Source organism: Oncorhynchus kisutch, linkage group LG2 (genome assembly GCF_002021735.2).
Source record: "Oncorhynchus kisutch isolate 150728-3 linkage group LG2, Okis_V2, whole genome shotgun sequence".
NCBI classification, from domain to species: Eukaryota; Metazoa; Chordata; class Actinopteri; order Salmoniformes; family Salmonidae; genus Oncorhynchus; species Oncorhynchus kisutch.
Window position 1 is genome coordinate 59,207,322 of NC_034175.2, and position 18,932 is coordinate 59,226,253.

The 18,932-nt window shown below is 40.5% G+C and overlaps 1 long non-coding RNA gene across 1 annotated transcript in view; it reads right to left on the reverse strand.

The window, feature by feature from the left end:
• Positions 1-17,811, reverse strand: part of LOC116355341 (uncharacterized) — a 40,079-nt gene extending 22,268 nt beyond the window's left edge. The window contains exon 1 of the long non-coding RNA XR_004204373.1: positions 17,723-17,811. This is a non-coding gene — a long non-coding RNA (uncharacterized LOC116355341). The remainder of the gene's footprint in view (positions 1-17,722) is intronic.
• Between the last annotated feature and the right edge of the window lie 1,121 nt (positions 17,812-18,932).

Consider the following 18,932-nt stretch of genomic DNA (forward strand, 5'->3'; position numbering starts at 1 on the left):
TCTCAGAACAAAAATAAACTGACAAGTTTCAGAAGAAAGTTATTTTTTCCGGCCATTTTGAGCCTGTAATCAAACCCACAAATGCTGATGCTCCAGATACTCAACTAGTCTAAAGAAGGCAAGTTTTATTGCTTCTTCAATCAGAACAACAGTTTTCAGCTGTGCTAACATAACTGAAAAAGGGTTTTCTAATTATCAATTAGCGTTTTAAAATGATAAAATGTGCCATTGGAACACAGGAGTGAGTGATGGTTGCTGATAATGGCCATGTAGATATTCCATTAAAAACTCTGTTTCCAGCTACAATAATCATTTACTACATTAACAATGTCTACACTCTATTTCCGATACATTTTATATTTTAATGAACAAATTAGCTTTTCTTTCAAAAACAAGGACATTTCTAAGTGACCCCAAACTTTTGAACGGTAGTGTATATATTTTCATAAGTACAATGTGACTGCAAGAGACAGGTCGGCATGTGACTGAAATAACGGCCAAATCAACCTTTATTTTCTAAATTAGTGGTGTTTAAATTTGTTGATAAAATAGTGGATATTATTGTTTGGTTGCAGGACGCAAGACAAAGGGCCAAAACGCGGGACTGTCCGGTATAATCTGAGACGTGGTTACCGTACATGGAGTGTCAGAGTGTTAGTGATATGAAGGTCACATGCTCTTGAAGGTTTGAGAACTGTTTGCATCCCTGTCACCAGTAATCTGACAGAATGATGTGTGCCAATGTAGTTTCTCCTCTTCCCTTTCTCACCATCACAGGCATACCTTTGAACACAAAATATCAGCTCAGTAATGCAGAACTCAACTCAGCACCACCTCATTGCTCAATCTTAGAAGCTGTTTTACATTTACCATAAATCAAACACATACATTTTTTAAGTGAAAGGCATATCAATGTCCATGCCTATATTCCTAGAAAAATACAGAGAAAATGTATTTTATATTGAACAAAATCCTTTTTGGACCACATTCTTTTGCAATGGTCTGCTGTACATTATGAAAAAGACATCACATGATGCAATGTTAGTCCAAATGAACTCTGGCAATGTTTAGATACCCGATGTCCTGACACCAGAAATGCAGACATGTTCTTAAAATATCTTTCTGTTATTCAGAAGCTGTGGAGGCTTAGACTGACGAGTTTCAGAAGAAAGTTCTTTGTTTCTGGGCATTTTGAGCCTGTAATCGAACCCACAAATGCTGATGCTCCAGATACTCAACTAGTCTAAAGAAGGCAAGTTTTATTGCTTCTTCAATCAGAACAACAGTTTTCAGCTGTGCTAACATAACTGAAAAAGGGTTTTCTAATGAATAATTAACCTTTTAAAATGATCAACTTGGATTAGCTAACACAACGTGCCAATGGAACACAGGAGTGATGATTGGTGATAATGGGCCTCTGTATGCCTATGTAGATATTCCATAAAAAATCTGCTCTTTCCAGTTACAATAGTCATTTACAACATTAACAATGTCTGCACTGTATTTCTGATCAATTTGATGTTATTTTAATGGACAAAAAAAGCGTTTTTCTTTCAAAAATCAAGGACATTTCTAAGTGACCCCAAACTTTTGTAAGGTAGTGTATATTATAAGGATGTGGTAGCCTAAACCTACTTGTGATGTTTAGCACTTCTCCAATTGTTATTGAGAACTGATATTCTGTGCAGCAACAATATGAGATATAGGCCTATCATCAACCAATCATATTTGTCATATCCTTCTGATCTAAATTCCAGCCTAACTTGGAGAACAGTTAAGCCTAACTACTTACAAAAAGTGTGCTTCTAATGAAGAGCTACAAAAGTAATTTGCCGTATTAGACTGAAAGATATAAGGTCATTTCATCAAACTTGTGATGCTCTCTTTGCTCATTAGTTGCTACTTCAACATATTTGCGGCTACTTCACTCAATCCCATTTTAATAGTCTCCCTTCCTTTTTACATTCACTGAGACCAACCAGAACTGTTTCCTTGGAACAAGTATTCACAGATTTTCATGTAACAGGCACACGTGGTCTCTCGTTTCTGCATCATACAATTTTGGCTATGCTAGGTGCTTGTTCGGTGCAGCAGCGGAGTGAAGGGGTGTAGTGCTGCCTGCCAGAGCGCCCCGGAGCATTGCTCCACAACTTTTCACAATTGTGCTTGTTTAGTAAAGTTAGTTCAAAGTTGAATCGATGTCTTGGAAGATCACATAATGACTAAATAGTTATTATACATGATCTTATTCATATAGGCTATACTGTCCCACAAAATCACAATATTGTCCCGCATTTGGGTATTTTAAATATGATCATCCTAACTCTGTGTGTGTGTGGTGTGTGTGTGTGTGTGTGTGTGTGTGTGTGGAGCATATGGGCCTTACTCTAAAAGGCTGACATCAAGCAGGCAAACAAACTAGTATGATATCTTATTCAACAACCTCTCACAGTCTCACTGCATAATTAGAAGCTCATCCAAGTTCTCCAAATGTCAAATTCTGAAGTTAACTTTAGGCACTCATTCCGAATGGTTAAGGTAAGTGATAAGATTTGGCAGAGGGTTAAAACCAAAAATAAATAAACAGTGCCCAAGACTGGGATGGAACACACAACCTTTTGAAGTTAACTTTAGGCACTCATTCCGAATGGTTAAGGTAAGTGATAAGATTTGGCAGAGGGTTAAAACCAAAAATAAATAAACAGTGCCCAAGACTGGGATGGAACACACAACCTTTTGAGCCAGTGTGTGTGTCATGGAGTTACACCATCCACGATGCCCCAGCAAAACCCAACCATTTTCAACATGAATGGCGCTAACTATTGCCCCAAGTGGACGGTTTTGAAGGCATTTCCCGTCGTACTAAGGACATGAATAGACATCCAATTTTGAACAACCTGGCTGATGTTATTGTACCTGAGGGGCACTGACAAGATATTTAAGATATTGGTCTAGGGCAGGGGTGGGGTGGGCAATTCCAGTCCTTGAGGGCCTGATTGGTGTCACAGGTTTGCCTCAGCCCCAACTAACACACCTGACTCTAATAATCACCTAATCATGATCTTCAGTTTAGAATACAATTTGATTAATCAGCTGTGTTTGCTAGGAATGGAGAAAAAGTGTGACACCAATCAGGCCCTCGAGGACTGGAGTTGCCTATCCCTGGTAGTGCAAGTGAGTGAAAACTCAGGGTGTACGGCCCTTCGCTCACCGATGGAGGCAGGCTACTCCCATGCATGTACACAAAATGGTTAAGTCAACATTGTTTCAGTTTAATTTGTCAACGTATTGTGATGTGGAGAATACATTGGATTTGAAAAAAGTCATCAACTGTCATTTTTAACCACAGGATTATTTCATTATGGCAACCAATTTTCAACATAAAATATGTTGAATTTGTTCTTTTTGAAACAATGTCAGATTTTCAACGTAATATCCACTATAACAAAAACAAATAGTCTGGGCAGCACCTCGTACTGGAGAGTTGATCTATCTACAGCTATCCCGTTGGTCTCCCATCAAGGGTTTTAGCCAAGCCCAGCGTTAATATTTGTCACTGACTATTACCAATGTCCTATCGTGAGAATGACTGTTGAGAACTATCCAGTTAACAGATTCACTGTTGTTATCGAAGTCATTCCAAAGGGTAGGATCAACAGAGCAAATTAAATGTAACCATACAATATTAATCATATATTATCAATGAGGCTATTTAGCCCTATATAGTATTTGGGAAGTCATCAACAGCTAATGTTTAAATTCAGCCCAGGATTAAACTAAAAATAGACAATACATACAGTGCATTTGGAAAAGTATTCAGAACCCTTGATTTTTTCCACATTTTGTTACGTTACAGCCTTATTCTAAAATGGATTAAATAGTGTTTTTCCCTCATCAATCTACACACAATACCCATAATGACAAAGCAAAAACAGGTTTTTAGAAATAGTTGCAAATGTATCAAAAAACAACTGAAATATGACATTTAAATATTTAAATATAATACTTTGTTGAAGCACCTTTGGCAGCGATAACATCCTTGAGTCTTCTTGGGTTTGATGCTACAAGCTTGGCACACCTGTATTTGGGGAGTTTCTCCCCTTCTACTCTGCAGATCCTCTTAAACTCTGTCAGGTTGGATGGCGGCGCGTCCCTGCACAGCTATTTTCCGGTCTCTCCAAAGATGTTTCATCTGGTTCAAGTCCTGTTTCTGGCTGAGCCGCTCAAGGACATTCAGAGTCTTGTCCCAAAGCCACTCCTGCGTTGTATTGGCTGTGTGGTTGGGTGGTTGTCCTGTTGGAAGGTGAACCTTTGCCCCAGTCTGAGGTCCTGAGCACTCTGGAGCAGGTTTTCATCAAGGATCTCTGTACTTTGCTCCGTTCATCTTTCCCTCAATCCTGACTAGTCTCCCAGTCCCTACAGCTGAAAAACATCCCCATTGCATGATGCTGCCACCACCATGCTTCACCGTAGGGATGGTGCCAGGTTTCCTCCAGACGTGAAGCTTGGTATTCAGGCCAAAGAGCAATCTTGGCTTCATCAGACCAGAGAATCTTGCTTCTCATAGTCTGAGAGTCCTTTAGGTGGCTTTTGGCGAACTCCAAGTGGGCTGTCATGTGCCTTTTTTACTGAGGTGTGGCTTCCGTCTGACTACTCTAACATAGAGATCTGGTTGATTGAGTGCTGCAGAGATGGTTGTCCTTCTGGAAAGTTCTCCCATCTCCATAGAGGAACTCTGGAGCTTTGTCAGAGTGTCCATTGGGTTCTTGGTCACCTCCCGGACCAAGGCCCATCTCCCGGATTGCTCAGTTTGGCCCGATGCCCAGCTCTATGAAAGAGCCTTGGTGGTTCCAAACTTCTTCAATTTTAGAATGATTTTGGCAACTGTGTTCTTAGGCACCTTCAATGCTGCAGAAATGTGTTGTTACTCTTCCCCAGATCTGTGCCTCGACACAATCCTGTCTCAGAGCTCTACGGACAATTCCTTCGACCTAATGGCTTGGTTTTTGCTCTGACATACACTGTCAACTTTGGGACCTTAGTTAGACAGGTGTGTGCCTTTCCAGATCATGTCCAATCAATTGAATTTACCACAGGTTGACCCCAAGTTGTAGAAATAGAAGGATGATCAATGGAAACAGGATGCACCTGAGCTCAATTTCGAGTCTCATAGCAAAGGGTCTGAATACTTTATGCAAATAAGGTATTTATGTTTTTTATTTTTAATACATTTGCAAAAATGCCTAAATATGTTTTCACTTTGTCTTTATGGAGTATTGTCTGTAGATTGAGGAGGGGAATTATTTTTTTTAATCAATTTTAAAATAAGGCTATAACAAAATGTGGAAAAAGTCAAGAGGTCTGAATACTTTCCCGAATGCACTGTATGGGCTTAGGGTTTCAAGTGTTGGTTGATTTCAAATGGCATCTACAAGTTAATAATAAATATGTTTGATTCACATCTCCATCTCTAACAAAAATATAATATAGGATATAAGAATAGGATTAAGAATAGGATAATAGAATAAGCCAGTAACTCAGATGGAACTGTCCAAGCAGTAGATACAGCTCCTTTAAATGTTGATATTTGGTTTGTCAACCAAACACAATTCAATATTATGCTGAACAAAAATATAAATGCAACAAGCAACAATTTCATATAAGGAAATCAGTCAATATAAATAAATAAATTAGGCCCTAATCTATGGATTTCACATGTCTGGGAAAACAGATATTAACTTGTTCGTCACAGATACCTTAAAAAAAAAGGTAGGAGGTTGGATCAGAAAACCAGTCAGTATTTGGTGTGACCATTTGCCTCATGCAGCTCGACACATCTCCTTTGCATAGAGTTGATCAAACTGTTGATTGTGGCCTGTGAAATGTTGTCCCACTCCTCTTCAATGTCTGTGCGAAGATGCTGGATATTGGCGGGAACTGGAACACGCTGTCGTGCACGTCGATCCAGAGCATCCCAAACGTCCCCAATGGGTGATGTGTGGTGAGAATGCAGGCCATGAATGAACTGGGAGATTTTCAGCTTCAGGGAATTGTGTACAGATCCTTGCTACATGGGGCCATGCATTATCGTGCTGAAACATGAGTTGATGGCAGCTGATGAATGGCATGACAATGGGCCTCAGGATCTTTTCACTGTATCTCTGTGCATTCAAAATGCCTGCCCATACCATAACCCCATCTTCACCATGGGGCATTCTTTTCACAATGTTGACATCAGCAAACCCCTCGCCAACACGACGCCATACACGTGGTCGACGGTTGTGAGGCCAGTCGGACGTACTGCTAAATTATCTAAAATGACATTGGATGCGGCTCATGGTCGGGAAATTAACATTAAATTATCTGGCAACGGCTCTGGTGGACATTCCTGAAGTCAGAATTACAATTGCACTCTTCCACTTCAGACATCTGTGTGGTGCACCTGTGTAATGATCATGCTGTTTAATCAGCTTCTTGATATGCCACACATGTCAGGTGGATGGATTATCTTGGCAGGAGAAATGCTCACTAACAAGGATTTCTGAAAAGAAAATATAGAAATAAGCTTTTTGTGGGTATGGAACACTTCTGGGATCTTTTATTTCAGCTCGTGAAACATTCAACACTTTACATGTTGTGATTATATTTTTGTTAAGTGTACTTTTGTTAGACAGTTAATAGCCTAATGCTTTCACATTTTGAGTTTACTGTAGCAAAACAATTCTTATCATAGAAAGCATGCACAGAATCTCAAACGGCATTGATCACTTGGACCATGTACTAACTGCAATCCAGGTAGGTTTTGCTATCAGATTATTAAGCACAGTGATAACACGTTGTATAAATAAACAAAATATCTAACATTGTTTTCCCTTTTTTTTTTACTTTGGTGTGCTTTTAGATGGTTGAAAGCATAGTGACAACATTGGGAATCAAACTTTAGGCTTGTTGAGTAGGGGAAAATAGTTTGGAATCTCATTGATCGATGTATCTACCAAATAAGACCACATTCTCCATGTTGAAATGACTTGGTGTGCTCAGTGAGAGGTAACTTTCAGATCATTTTTTTTCTACCAGCTCTCACACTCTCCCATCAGAATTAGACGTTCATCCATGTCAAATTTCTAAGTTGTTCCAAACGTCTAATTCCAAGGTGTTTAAGGTTAAGTTTAGGCATTAACTCTGAATGGTTAAGGTTTGTATTTGATTAGATTATATTTGAGTTTTGAGCCTATCACTGGATTCAAACTTGCAACGTTTGGAATCAGAGGCGACTGCTTACGCCCATCCGCCATCCCCATCTACAATGCCCACGCAAAACCCAAGCATACTTAATGGTAATAGTGCTCACTGTTGCCCCTAGTGGATAGTTTACAAGTAATCTCCTGACATCCTCAGACATGGATGGACTTTGAATACTGACTTCTATCACAGGTGACCTGTCTGTTTTTTTTATCCAGCTGAATTGAGACACTCCCCTTGTCATATGTTTGACTGTTTGACTGAGTGGAGTGGAATGCTCAGGCCCCTCAGGTGAGATTAGAACTGTGGCATCTGCCTATTCTGCTGTAAATGCCTATCGTGTGTGTGCCTGTGTTCGCATGCATGTGATCACAAGGGATCATTACAATGCAGTCTTGTGTGTGTGTGTGCGTGTGCGTGTGCGTGTGTGTGTGTGTGTGTGTGTGTGTGTGTGTGTGTGTGTGTGTGTGTGTGTGTGTGTGTGTGTGTGTGTGTGTGCAGGAGGTCTGAAAGTAGACAGGTAAAGGCCATACTCCTGGGTTGAGGACTATTAGACATGGTTTGGGTCAGACGTGCCCAGATTCACAAGCCTAGAACTCATTCCATCTCTGTTTGACCTTTGCCACTTTCCCTCAGTGGCTGAAGGTTAAGGTCGACTGCTAAGGTTGAAGTCGAAGACGGTGTGAATCCTTTGTTTTGATTTTTTTTTTTTACTGCACACACTCTCTGACTTAATCAACCCCAGAGTGTTTGGACAAAGAAAAGGATCTCTCGTATATTTCAGTTGTAAGTAAATGAAACAGTGGCTGCTGAGGGGAGGACAGCTTGTGATAATGGCTGGAACGGAGTGAATAGATATTCATCAAACACATGGAAACCAATGTGTTTGATTTACTTGATACCATTCCACCTATTCTGCTCCAGCCATTACCACGAGCCCGTCCTCCTCAATTAAGGTGCCACCAACCTCCTGTGAAATGAAAGTACTAAATACTAAATAAATAAATTGAATGTAAAAAGGCAATGTGGGATGTACATAATAACAGTTCAATCTGATTCAATGATACAAAGCAACTTTGGCATCACAATACATATTGGTTCAGAGAATGTACAGAATTATGTATGTTTATTTAGCTATTTTTCTATTGTTGTTAGTGTGAGTCACCTTAAAAGACAGTATTTTAATGTATGAAAGATCTATGTGTCATTACTGAATATTACTGAAACTGTAAACAAAATATTATTGTACATATTCAATACTGAAACAAACTAGATTTAGTATTGTAGTTTTTTTAAAGTGTAAAGACAGTGTAAACCTGTTGACAGTATAGACCTCCGTATTTGTATATCTTTGTATTTTTCATTTAGTCTCAACCCTGTATGCAGAGGTTCATGTGAAACACATGTAAGGTGTTAAGCAGACCACACAGACTCTCATCTTAACCTCTGCTCTGTCTGACCGTCAATAACCCATTCTATACAGCACATCCTCCACAAACAACAGATCAGCTCTGAGAAATAGGTCAGCATCATTTACACCTCCACAAACTCATCTGCGATATGGTTACTCTGTTTATACGCAAACACCTCAGGGCACAAACACGTTTTTGAACTTTCTTTTTCTCCTCAACATCAAAAGAGTTGCCGAAAGAAAATCTATTTCTTGCAACTATGTAATGGATTCCACATGTGAGAGCAGACCCCAAGTCCACCACCGAGGCTGAGGCAGTCTATCAACCTTTGAGGTGCTGGTATTCACAGATCAGGGCATTAAACCAGAGTGTATCATCAAGGCACAGTAATAGACAGTGATTGACCTTCATCCGTGTCTGGGTGGGTGGGTTTCACTTTGGCAGATGAGGAAAGAGAGGAGTAGTCTGAAGTGTTTGTTGTCGTATACTCTCATAGTGTACAACAGTATGCTATGAACCATGCTGTCTTACTTTTCAAACCAACCTAATTACTTAGCCAGGTTAATCCACTGACTGTGGTCTCCAAAAAGCACTGACATCCCCCCTCGGTGCTATCCAATTCCATATCACGTCTTGGCTGTGTGTGACTGCTGTATCTAGAACAACATACAGTAAAGTGAATGGTAGAGGCTTGGGGAAGCTTGCAGTATAGTAGGGTGATAAAGAGTGACTGTTTGGTTTGAGCGGGCGACTGAGAGGGCAGCGCTGACTGGTCATGCACCTGCAGTAAGTTAATCAGTCAGTGTCTGGGTAGGCTTATACAGACCAGCTGGGCACACTGGAGAGCTCCAGTAAAGCTGCACATTTCTCTCCTATGCTAGAAGTGGGAAGATGAAATATAGGAGTTCAACAAAGGAACCATTCAGTCCTTGCTAAAGAGCCCAGAACCAATGTGTGAGATGAGCGATGAATGAGCATTAGCTCTCCCTCACAGTTATCTGCATTTCTCAGCCTTAACATGTTGAGGATCACCCACTATGAGGAGGCCTAACCAGTGCTGATATGCCATTGCACTTGTTTTGGACCTGTTGTGGGGTACCATTCAATTATATTATCATCAGATATACCAAGGTCATTATTGGGATGAATCATTGTAAGCATTGTGCCTTAATAGTAAACTGCCCAGTGAAATGTTTAATGGACATAGCTATGCTTAATTAGCCACGTATTGTCCATCCCCTTCCTTGTCTAATTACATGGAATGCCTTTATTAAGTTGCCACTACCTCTATTAAATTAATAAAAAGGGTCAAATAAAACTGTAGTTTAGAATGAATAATTATTATATGTCTAGTTTTCTCAGGCATTGACTCCATAAGCATTCAGTTCATAATGACCCTTATTTTAGTGAGGGAAATCCTTGACACACACACACACACACACACATAGAAACACACCAACAGGATTTTTCATGCCTGCCCAGATGCATTTGGGGCCCAAAATATTGCAGATGACATCACGACAGCCACATGAACGGCCGTGAAAGCCTACTGCTCCACACATACTAAATAGATTTCACACCACCGGTTAACTAAATGATTCTGTACTGTTTCACTGGCGTCCTACAGTTTAGTATGTCTAATAACTTTATATGACACTGAAATATTATGATTCATTTATACCAGTGCAATTAGTGTTCGACATTTGGCACTGGCTTCTGTTATCTTTCAACACACACACACACACACACACACACACACACACACACACACACACACACACACACACACACACACACACACACACACACACACACACACACACACACACACAGAATTCCATTGGGACCACACATGACGCTGGCTGGTGTTAAAGCAGTTATCCACGGTCTGTGCCGAGCTCCATTCCCAAGATGCCTCCCAGTTGTAACCTGAACTCTTTGAGGAACACATGGGATGAACACTTTGCTCTTCACTCTGCGTGAGTGTGTGCATGTGCGTGTGTGTGTGTGTGTGTGTGTGTGTGTGTGTGTGTGTGTGTGTGTGTGTGTGTGTGTGTGTGTGTGTGTGTGTCATCAACCCTCTTCTGCTCTCAGATCCAGTGTTCATCTGTCATGGGGAGATATTCTCAATTGGGCAAAAGTGCGTCCTCTCCTCAACTCATCTGTCCTCCTTTCCAACGTGACCCCGAAAACCGATAAGTGGTTGCCATATGTAGGAGAGTGTCAATTAGTTAATAGGTGGACAGAGAGTAGTTTGCTCCTCTCCTCGACTGCCGTCTTCTGGCAGAGGATGCTCCAGTGTATCCTACATGGAAGAGTTTTAAAATCCACCACAAACCCTTTGAAACATATATTTTCACAGATGAGTGAAAAGCATGCACACATTTAAAAACAATATGCCAGGTATCTTTTTTATCTATAAATGTCTAGCACAACTAGCTAGATGTATTTTTCTAACCATTTTCTTTAGGATTAATTTGTTTTATGATTTAAATCATAATTTACCGATGGCATGCTAGAGGAGAAGGAGAGTCTTATTTCATGCAAGCACGTTTGTTTCCGTGGCCTTTTCTCAATTGGATTTGTTCAACTCCTGCTGTCCTCTCTCCTCTGTCCTCTCTTGCCTCCTTTTAAAAAAGGACAAAAGTAATCAAGGAGAGGCAGCGAGGAGAAGAACATGGATGGAAATGTGCTTGTATGAAATTAGACACTTCTCCACTTACACTTTAAATTTTAAAAATGTTACAGATAAAACGATAAGTAACATATTGTTTTTAAATGTGTGCATGCTCTTCTCCGACAAAACAAAAGCTGATTCAAAGGGGGTGTGGTAGATTTCAAAACTCTTCCGCTTAGGAGACAGGTAGGACACACAGAGGGGAGAGGCCGGAGGGGAGAGGGTGGAGGACGGACTTTTTCACAAATGAGAAAAGGCCCATGTTTCCTGTCCTCGCCTCCTCTTCTTGATTACCTTTGACCTTTTTTAAAAGGAGGCGAGGAGAGGATGGAGGAGAGGATGCAAGAAATTAAGGAATCCAAATGATATTCTCCTATGGGGTAAACATTACTCTATGGATAACACTATATGATCACATGACCTGTCATTAGGGTAAAGGACATCAAAAATCACTGATACAATTTTAACAAATGTTCACAAACTTATACTGTATATAACACAAACGTGTCTGACACTTTCAACGAATTATTTAAAGTTAAAAATAAATGAAGATGTAAACTATAGGAACTAAATTCATGTGTTGGCTACTATTCAAAAAAGTTTTGACTAATTTGTTAAATAATGTATTTTGTTAAATAAATTTGTGTAATCTGTTAAATATGTGTCATTTGTGGAATAAATATGTGTAATTTGTTAAATAAATGTGTGTAATTCAAACATCTAAGATTTACTGGTATATTTGCCTATCCAATTTTTTGACAATGACACGAAAAAGGTGACGGTGTCATGGGATAATATATATGTTTTAATCAACTTACCAATGTTATAATTATAATTGTGTTATGAATTATAATTGTGTTATGAATTATTCATAATTGGGTAATTAATTCATATGAATTTATAATAGATTGTATAAAATGTATAAAGCTGAGTCTTTAGCGTTTTGCAACAGTCTTTTATTGTTCAGATATAGCATTATACAAGTATACCCTTCTCCAATGGGTGATTCGCTTCAACTAAAGTAAGCTGATTTACCATTGTCTGTCAACTAGTCTTCTGTCTGTCCTCTCAGTACTTGTGTATATCTAACACTATTTATTTAAATGTAAATCTTACAAGAAATATACTATTTGAGGATGTGTTTTTTAAAGAGAGTTCTTAAGAGAGAACTAAAATATTATTTTGTTTTATTTGATTACCGCTTGGGGCTACGTTAAGATGAGAATCAAAATATAATTATTTGATGAAATCCACAAATCCAATGACTATATACCAAGTGAAATCTTGCTGTATATTGCACTTACATAAGAAGACAAAACAAACTGTTGAAAGTCTGCTTTAAAAAACAGCTATGCTGTTAGAGTACTGTAGTAACCAAGTTTTCTGGCTACACTTTTTTAGCCACAATTTGTTGAGGACGTAGTCTACTGTATACGCGGTTGCAGACACATCATTTTGAAAACATAGGACTGTTGATTTGCGGATTAAGAATGATTTTTGTCACCTAATGAACTGGACGTTTAAAAGACAGCGAAGGAGAACGTTTTACAAATGAAGAGTTGGGGTTTTCTCTGGCTATGGATGTTTGAAGTGGGAATATATTTCGAAGTGGTGGGATATGCTATAGGTGCTATAGTCTCAGCCTTTTTAATGAAAGAACCAACTGCACTGTACTGTAAGACAGAAACGGAAGAGGAAGCCAAACATCCCACTCCATAATGCTTTCTGTTTCAATGGAAGTCACTGAACTAAGTAGAACAAACCCAGCTGATATCGCATTGGTGCCTATGGGAGAGCCACCTCTTAAGTAGACAGGACCTGAATTTTTTTTGTTAAATGGTAAATGGCCAGAGTGAACTATTTTCATTTATCAATCATCTTTGGTACGATTATTCAGCTAACACAACACATACAGTGCATTCGGAAAGTATTCAGACCTCTTGACTTTTTCCACATTTTGTTACGTTACAGCCTTATTCTAAAATGGATTACATTAAATGTTTTCTTCATCAATCTACACACAGTACCCCATAATGACAAAGCGAAAACAGGTTTGTAGAAATATTTGCAAACCTGTGATATATTCAATTGATTGGACATGATCTGGAAAGGCCCACACCTGTCTATATAAGGTCCCAAAGTTTACAGTGTATGTCAGAGCAAAAATCAAGCCATGAGGTTGAAGGAATTGTCCGTAGAGCTCTGAGACAGGATTGTGTCGAGGCACAGATCTGGGGAAGGGTACCAAAAAATGTCTGCAACATTGAAGGTCCACAAGAACACAGTGCCCTCTATCATTCTTAAATGGAAGTTTGGAATCACCAAGACTCTTCCTAGAGCTGGCCACACGGCCAAACTGAGCAATCGAGGGAGAAGAGCCTTGGTCAGGGAGGAAACCAAGAACCCAATGGTCATTCTGACAGAACTCCAGAGTTCCTCTGTGGAGATGGGAGAACCTCCCAGAAGGACAACCATCTCTGCAGCACTCTACCAATCAAGCCTTTATGGTACAGGGGCCAGACGAAAGCCATTCCTCAGTAAAAGGCACATGACAGCCCACTTGGAGTTTGCCAAAAGGCATCTAAAGGACTCTCAGACTATGAGAAGCAAGATTCTCTGTTCTGATGGCACCAAGATTGAACTCTTTGGCCTGAATGCCAAGCTTCACGTCTGGAGGAAACCTGGCACCATCCCTACGGTGAAGCATGGTGGTGGCAGCATCATGCTATGGGGATGTTTTTCAGCTGTAGGGACTGGGAGACTAGTCAGGATTGAGGGAAAGATGAACGGAGCAAAGTACAGAGATCCTTGATGAAAACCGGCTCCAGAGTGCTCAGGACCTCAGACTGGGGCAAAGGTTCACCTTCCAACAGGATAATGACCCTAAGCCAAGACAACGCAGTAGTGGCTTCGGGACAAGTCTCTGAATGTCCTTGAGTAGCCCAGCCAGAGCCCGGACTTGAACCCGATCGAACATCTCTGGAAAGACATGAAAATAGCTGTGCAGGGACACTCCCCATCCAACCTAGCAAAGCTTGAGAGGATCTGCAGAGAAGAATGGGAGACACTCCCCAAATAAAGGTGTGCCAAGCTTGTAGCGTCATACCCAAGAAGACTCAAGGCTGCAATCGCCACCAAAGGTGCTTCAACAAAGTACTGAATAAAGGGTCTGAATACTTATATAAATGTGATATTTCCCTTTTCCAAAATGTCAAAACAATCTGTTTTTGCTTTGTCATCATAGGGTGATGAGGGGGGAAAACAATGTAATCAATTTTAGATTTTTTTTTCCTTTATTTAACTAGGCAAGTCAGTTAAGAACAAATTCTTATTTTCAATGACAGTCTAGGAACAGTGATTAATATTGTACAATTACAGTTGCCTGTTCAGGGGCAGAATGCCAGATTTGTACCTTGTCAGCTCGGGGATTTGAACTTGCAGCCTTCCGGTTACTAGGCCAACACTCTAACCACTAGGCTACCCTGCCGCCCCATAAGGCTGTAACATAACAAAATGTGGGGGTCTGAATACTTTCTGAATGCCCTGTATGTAACATCTGACCTGCAATAATGACTTCCTTTGTTTTCAGACATACAGTGGGGCAAAAAGGTATTTAGTCAGCCACCAATTGTGCAGGTTCTCCCACTTAAAAAGATGAGAGAGGCCTGTAATTTTCATCATAGGTACACTAAAAAAAAAATCCAGAAAATCACATTGTAGGATTTTTAATGAATTTATTTGCAAAATATGGTGGAAAATAAGTATTTGGTCACCTACAAACAAGCAAGATTTCTGTCTCTCACAGACCTGTAACTTCTTCTTTAACAGGCTCCTCTGTCCTCCACTAGTTACCTGTATTAATGGCACCTGTTTGAACTTGTTATCAGTATAAAAGACACCTGTCCACAACCTCAAACAGTCACACTCCAAACTCCACTATGGCCAAGACCAAAGAGCTGTCAAAGGACACCAGAAACAAAATTGTAGACCTGCACCAGGCTGGGAAGACTGAATCTGCAATAGGTAAGCAGCTTGGTTTGAATAAATCAACTGTGGGAGCAATTATTATTAAATGGAAGACATACAAGACCACTGATAAATCTCCCTCGATCTGTGGCTCCACGCAAGATCTCACCCCGTGGGGTTAAAATGATCACAAGATCAGTGAGCAAAAATCCCAGAACCACACGGGGGGACCTAGTGAATGACCTGCAGAGGGCTGGGACCAAAGTAACAAAACCTACCATCAGTAACACACTACACCGCCAGGGACTCAAATCCTGCAGTGCCAGACGTGTCCCCCTGCTTAAGCCAGTACATGTCCAGGCCCGTCTGAAGTTTGCTAGAGAGCATTTGGATGATCCAGATGAAGATTGGGAGAATGTCATATGGTCAGATGAAACCAATATATAACTTTTTGGTAAAAACTCAACTCTTCGTGTTTGGACGACAAAGAATGCTGAGTTGCATCCAAAGAACACCATACCTACTGTGAAGCATGGGGGTGGAAACATCATGCTTTGGGGCTGTTTTTCTGCAAAGGGACCAGGATGACTGATCCATGTAAAGGAAAGAATGAATGGGGCCATGTATCGTGAGATTTTGAGTAAAAACCTCCTTCCATCAGCAAGGGTATTGAAGATGAAACGTGGCTGGGTCTTTCAGCATGACAATGATCCCAAACACACCACACGGGCAACGAAGGAAGCATTTCAAGGTCCTGGAATGGCCTAGCCAGTCTCCAGATCTCAACCCCATAGAAAATCTTTGGAGGGAGTTGAAAGTCCGTGTTGCTCAGCAACAGCCCCAAAATATCACTGCTCTAGAGGAGATCTGCATGGAGGAATGGGCCAAAATACCAGCAACAGTGTGTGAAAACCTTGTGAAGACTTACAGAAAACGTTTGACCTCCGTCATTGCCAACAAAGGGTATATAACAAAGTATTGAGATACACTTTTGTTATTGACCAAATACTTATTTTCCACCATAATTTGCAAATAAATTAATGAAAAATCCTACAATGTGATTTTCTGGATTTTTTTCCCCTCATTTTGTCTGTCATAGTTGAAGTGCACCTATGATGAAAATTACAGGCCTCTCTCATCTTGTTAAGTGGGAGAACTTGCACAATTGGTGGCTGACTAAATACTTTTTTGCCCCACTGTATAACCAAACAATAATAATCATTCACAAAATGGGGATGCAACTGAAAAATGCCGCCATTTGTGCAACTTTAAAAGGCAAGAACTTTTCATGGGTAAATGAGCAATTTATTTAATCATTCAGACTGTCATTGCATTTTAAAAATTAACCTGAATGTTATGCTTACCAACAGCAGCTGTTTCAAATTACAGTTCTCCTCAGTTTCTCCCTGTTTCATGGTCCATAACTCTTATTCTAACAATCATAAGATGGGAAATATGGGGAAATATTATCCTTAGATTAATATTGTACAATTACAGTTGGATTAAGATGATGTATCTTTGCTCTTTGGTAATGTGCATGGATTTGACATATCAAAGTGTACAAATGCTATTCATATACTATATATTTACATAACATTCAATCATTATACTTAGTCATACAATATCATATTTACTTTCACAGGAAAGTCCATGTACTATAGACTATTTTGACATTGACCAACCTGCTAGTCCAAAACCATAATGTCCGAGACAAAATGGCTGTCTTGCGTCATATTGAGCCACATCATCACGTATGGCTAGCTGGAACACAGCGAATAGTAGGTCCGCTGTTGTGAGCAGTGTGTTCTAACTGGCTCAGCGTTGGGCTCCTTCGCATGGCCTTGTCTGTCTGAGGATGGGCTAATCCGGTTAGCATGGTGGGCCATAGAGGAAATGGAGTAGTGATGGGGGACAGGGAGGGTTTTAATACCCACAACCAACAGGCTGTATACAAAATCCTGAACACACACACACACATAATCAACTCTGCTTATATCCACCTTGTAATCTATGCAATAGCGTATGATTGCACGGCTGTATGCCAAGCACATATACATATAGAAACACACGCCCACACACACACTACGCTGCGGCGTGGGAGGCCTGTAGGCTACGTCTCAATGCTACTTTTGTTAACTCCTCCTGACAAAACAACAGCAGTCCTTCTCACCACAACTGCTGCCTTGCCCCTCACATGCAGCCAGCCCACTTGTCAACAGCCTGGTAGACAGAGGACGGCATGTGGTGTTCTCTACCATTACTTCAGGAACACAACCCTTCATTGCATAGGGTCTACCCATTCCATCTGTATGTTTGTATGTCGGTATCTGTGTGCACAGGCATGTGTCTGTATGTGTGTGTCTGTCTGTCATGCTGCCTGTCTGCCAAGGATCAAAGACCAAAGAGTGTGTTATGTGGTACTCACTGTACAGGGTGGGAACAGACCAGTGTCCTTTTTCTAGTGCCGGAGGGCACTAAGGATATCTCCGACGTGACGTGTGGCCATCCAAAAATGGCCGAGACCCCCCCTGACAGTAGCTTGTGTCGAATCAGGATTACAGCAGTGCCTGCCCCCATTTTAGGAGTGTGTATGTGTGTATGTGTGTGCGTGTGTGTGTGCGTGGGTGTGTGTGCATGTGCGCATTTGTGAATGTTCAACCCCAGTCTTAGCATTGTGTTAGCTCTGGTCCTGTAGGTTTCCACTCAGGTTTGATCAGTGTTGCATGACCCAGACAGACAGGCTCACAGCTCCCAGAGCAACACTGGGACATTCCTGTCTGTTGTCTGGTCTCCTCCGGACACGGTTAAGTCCAACGCCAACCTGGAGCACAAGACCCGCTCCGACATTTAAGGAGCCTACAGAAAAAAAGAGTGTTGGTGTTTTGATACATTGGAGTTATAGCACTGAGTGCAACATCCAGTCAATTTTTCATTACTGAAGACGATGCAGTGAAGTTCTGTTGTGTTTTCTGTTTATTGCCTTCATTTGCATGTAAATGAAAGCTGTATCATAGCCGGAGGACAGGCTGTGTTATGGACACTCTGCACCCTAGGGTCTTCCTGTATCAGATGTTCAAACAAATACGTAAAACACAGCACACGGTTACAGTACATCCCTAAAGCTACTGGGTGGGGAAATTCTAATTTAGTTCATTGTCTTGTTGTTTGCACCCCCATCTGTCATCATGCACATAGACACGCATTTCATTCCTTTCCCTTTATGTGATCTGTTGTGGTTTATAATATTGTATAAACAAAAATAAATTATACTAAAATAATTTAGCAGAATGGGCATCATTATATTAAGATATAATTATGTCATTTCTGTCATAATATTTTTATTTGCTACATTGTTTACTTGTTTATTTGATGGACTACTCTTTATTGTGCTGTAACCACTTATAGTGTGGCTCTATGTCCATGATCCACTTGCCACTCTACAAACCTCTGCCTCTCTTCCCATTTCTGAAATCATTTCAGAAAACAGACAAAGTACAGGAAACACTCACAGGCAGGGATCCAGCCCACCTGTCACAACATTTGTCTCTGAATCCAGAATGACTCTGAAAGACAAAAATAGTAAGAGCATGTACTGTACTGTAGCAGAGGTTTAGCCTATATCCTCGGGCATAGTA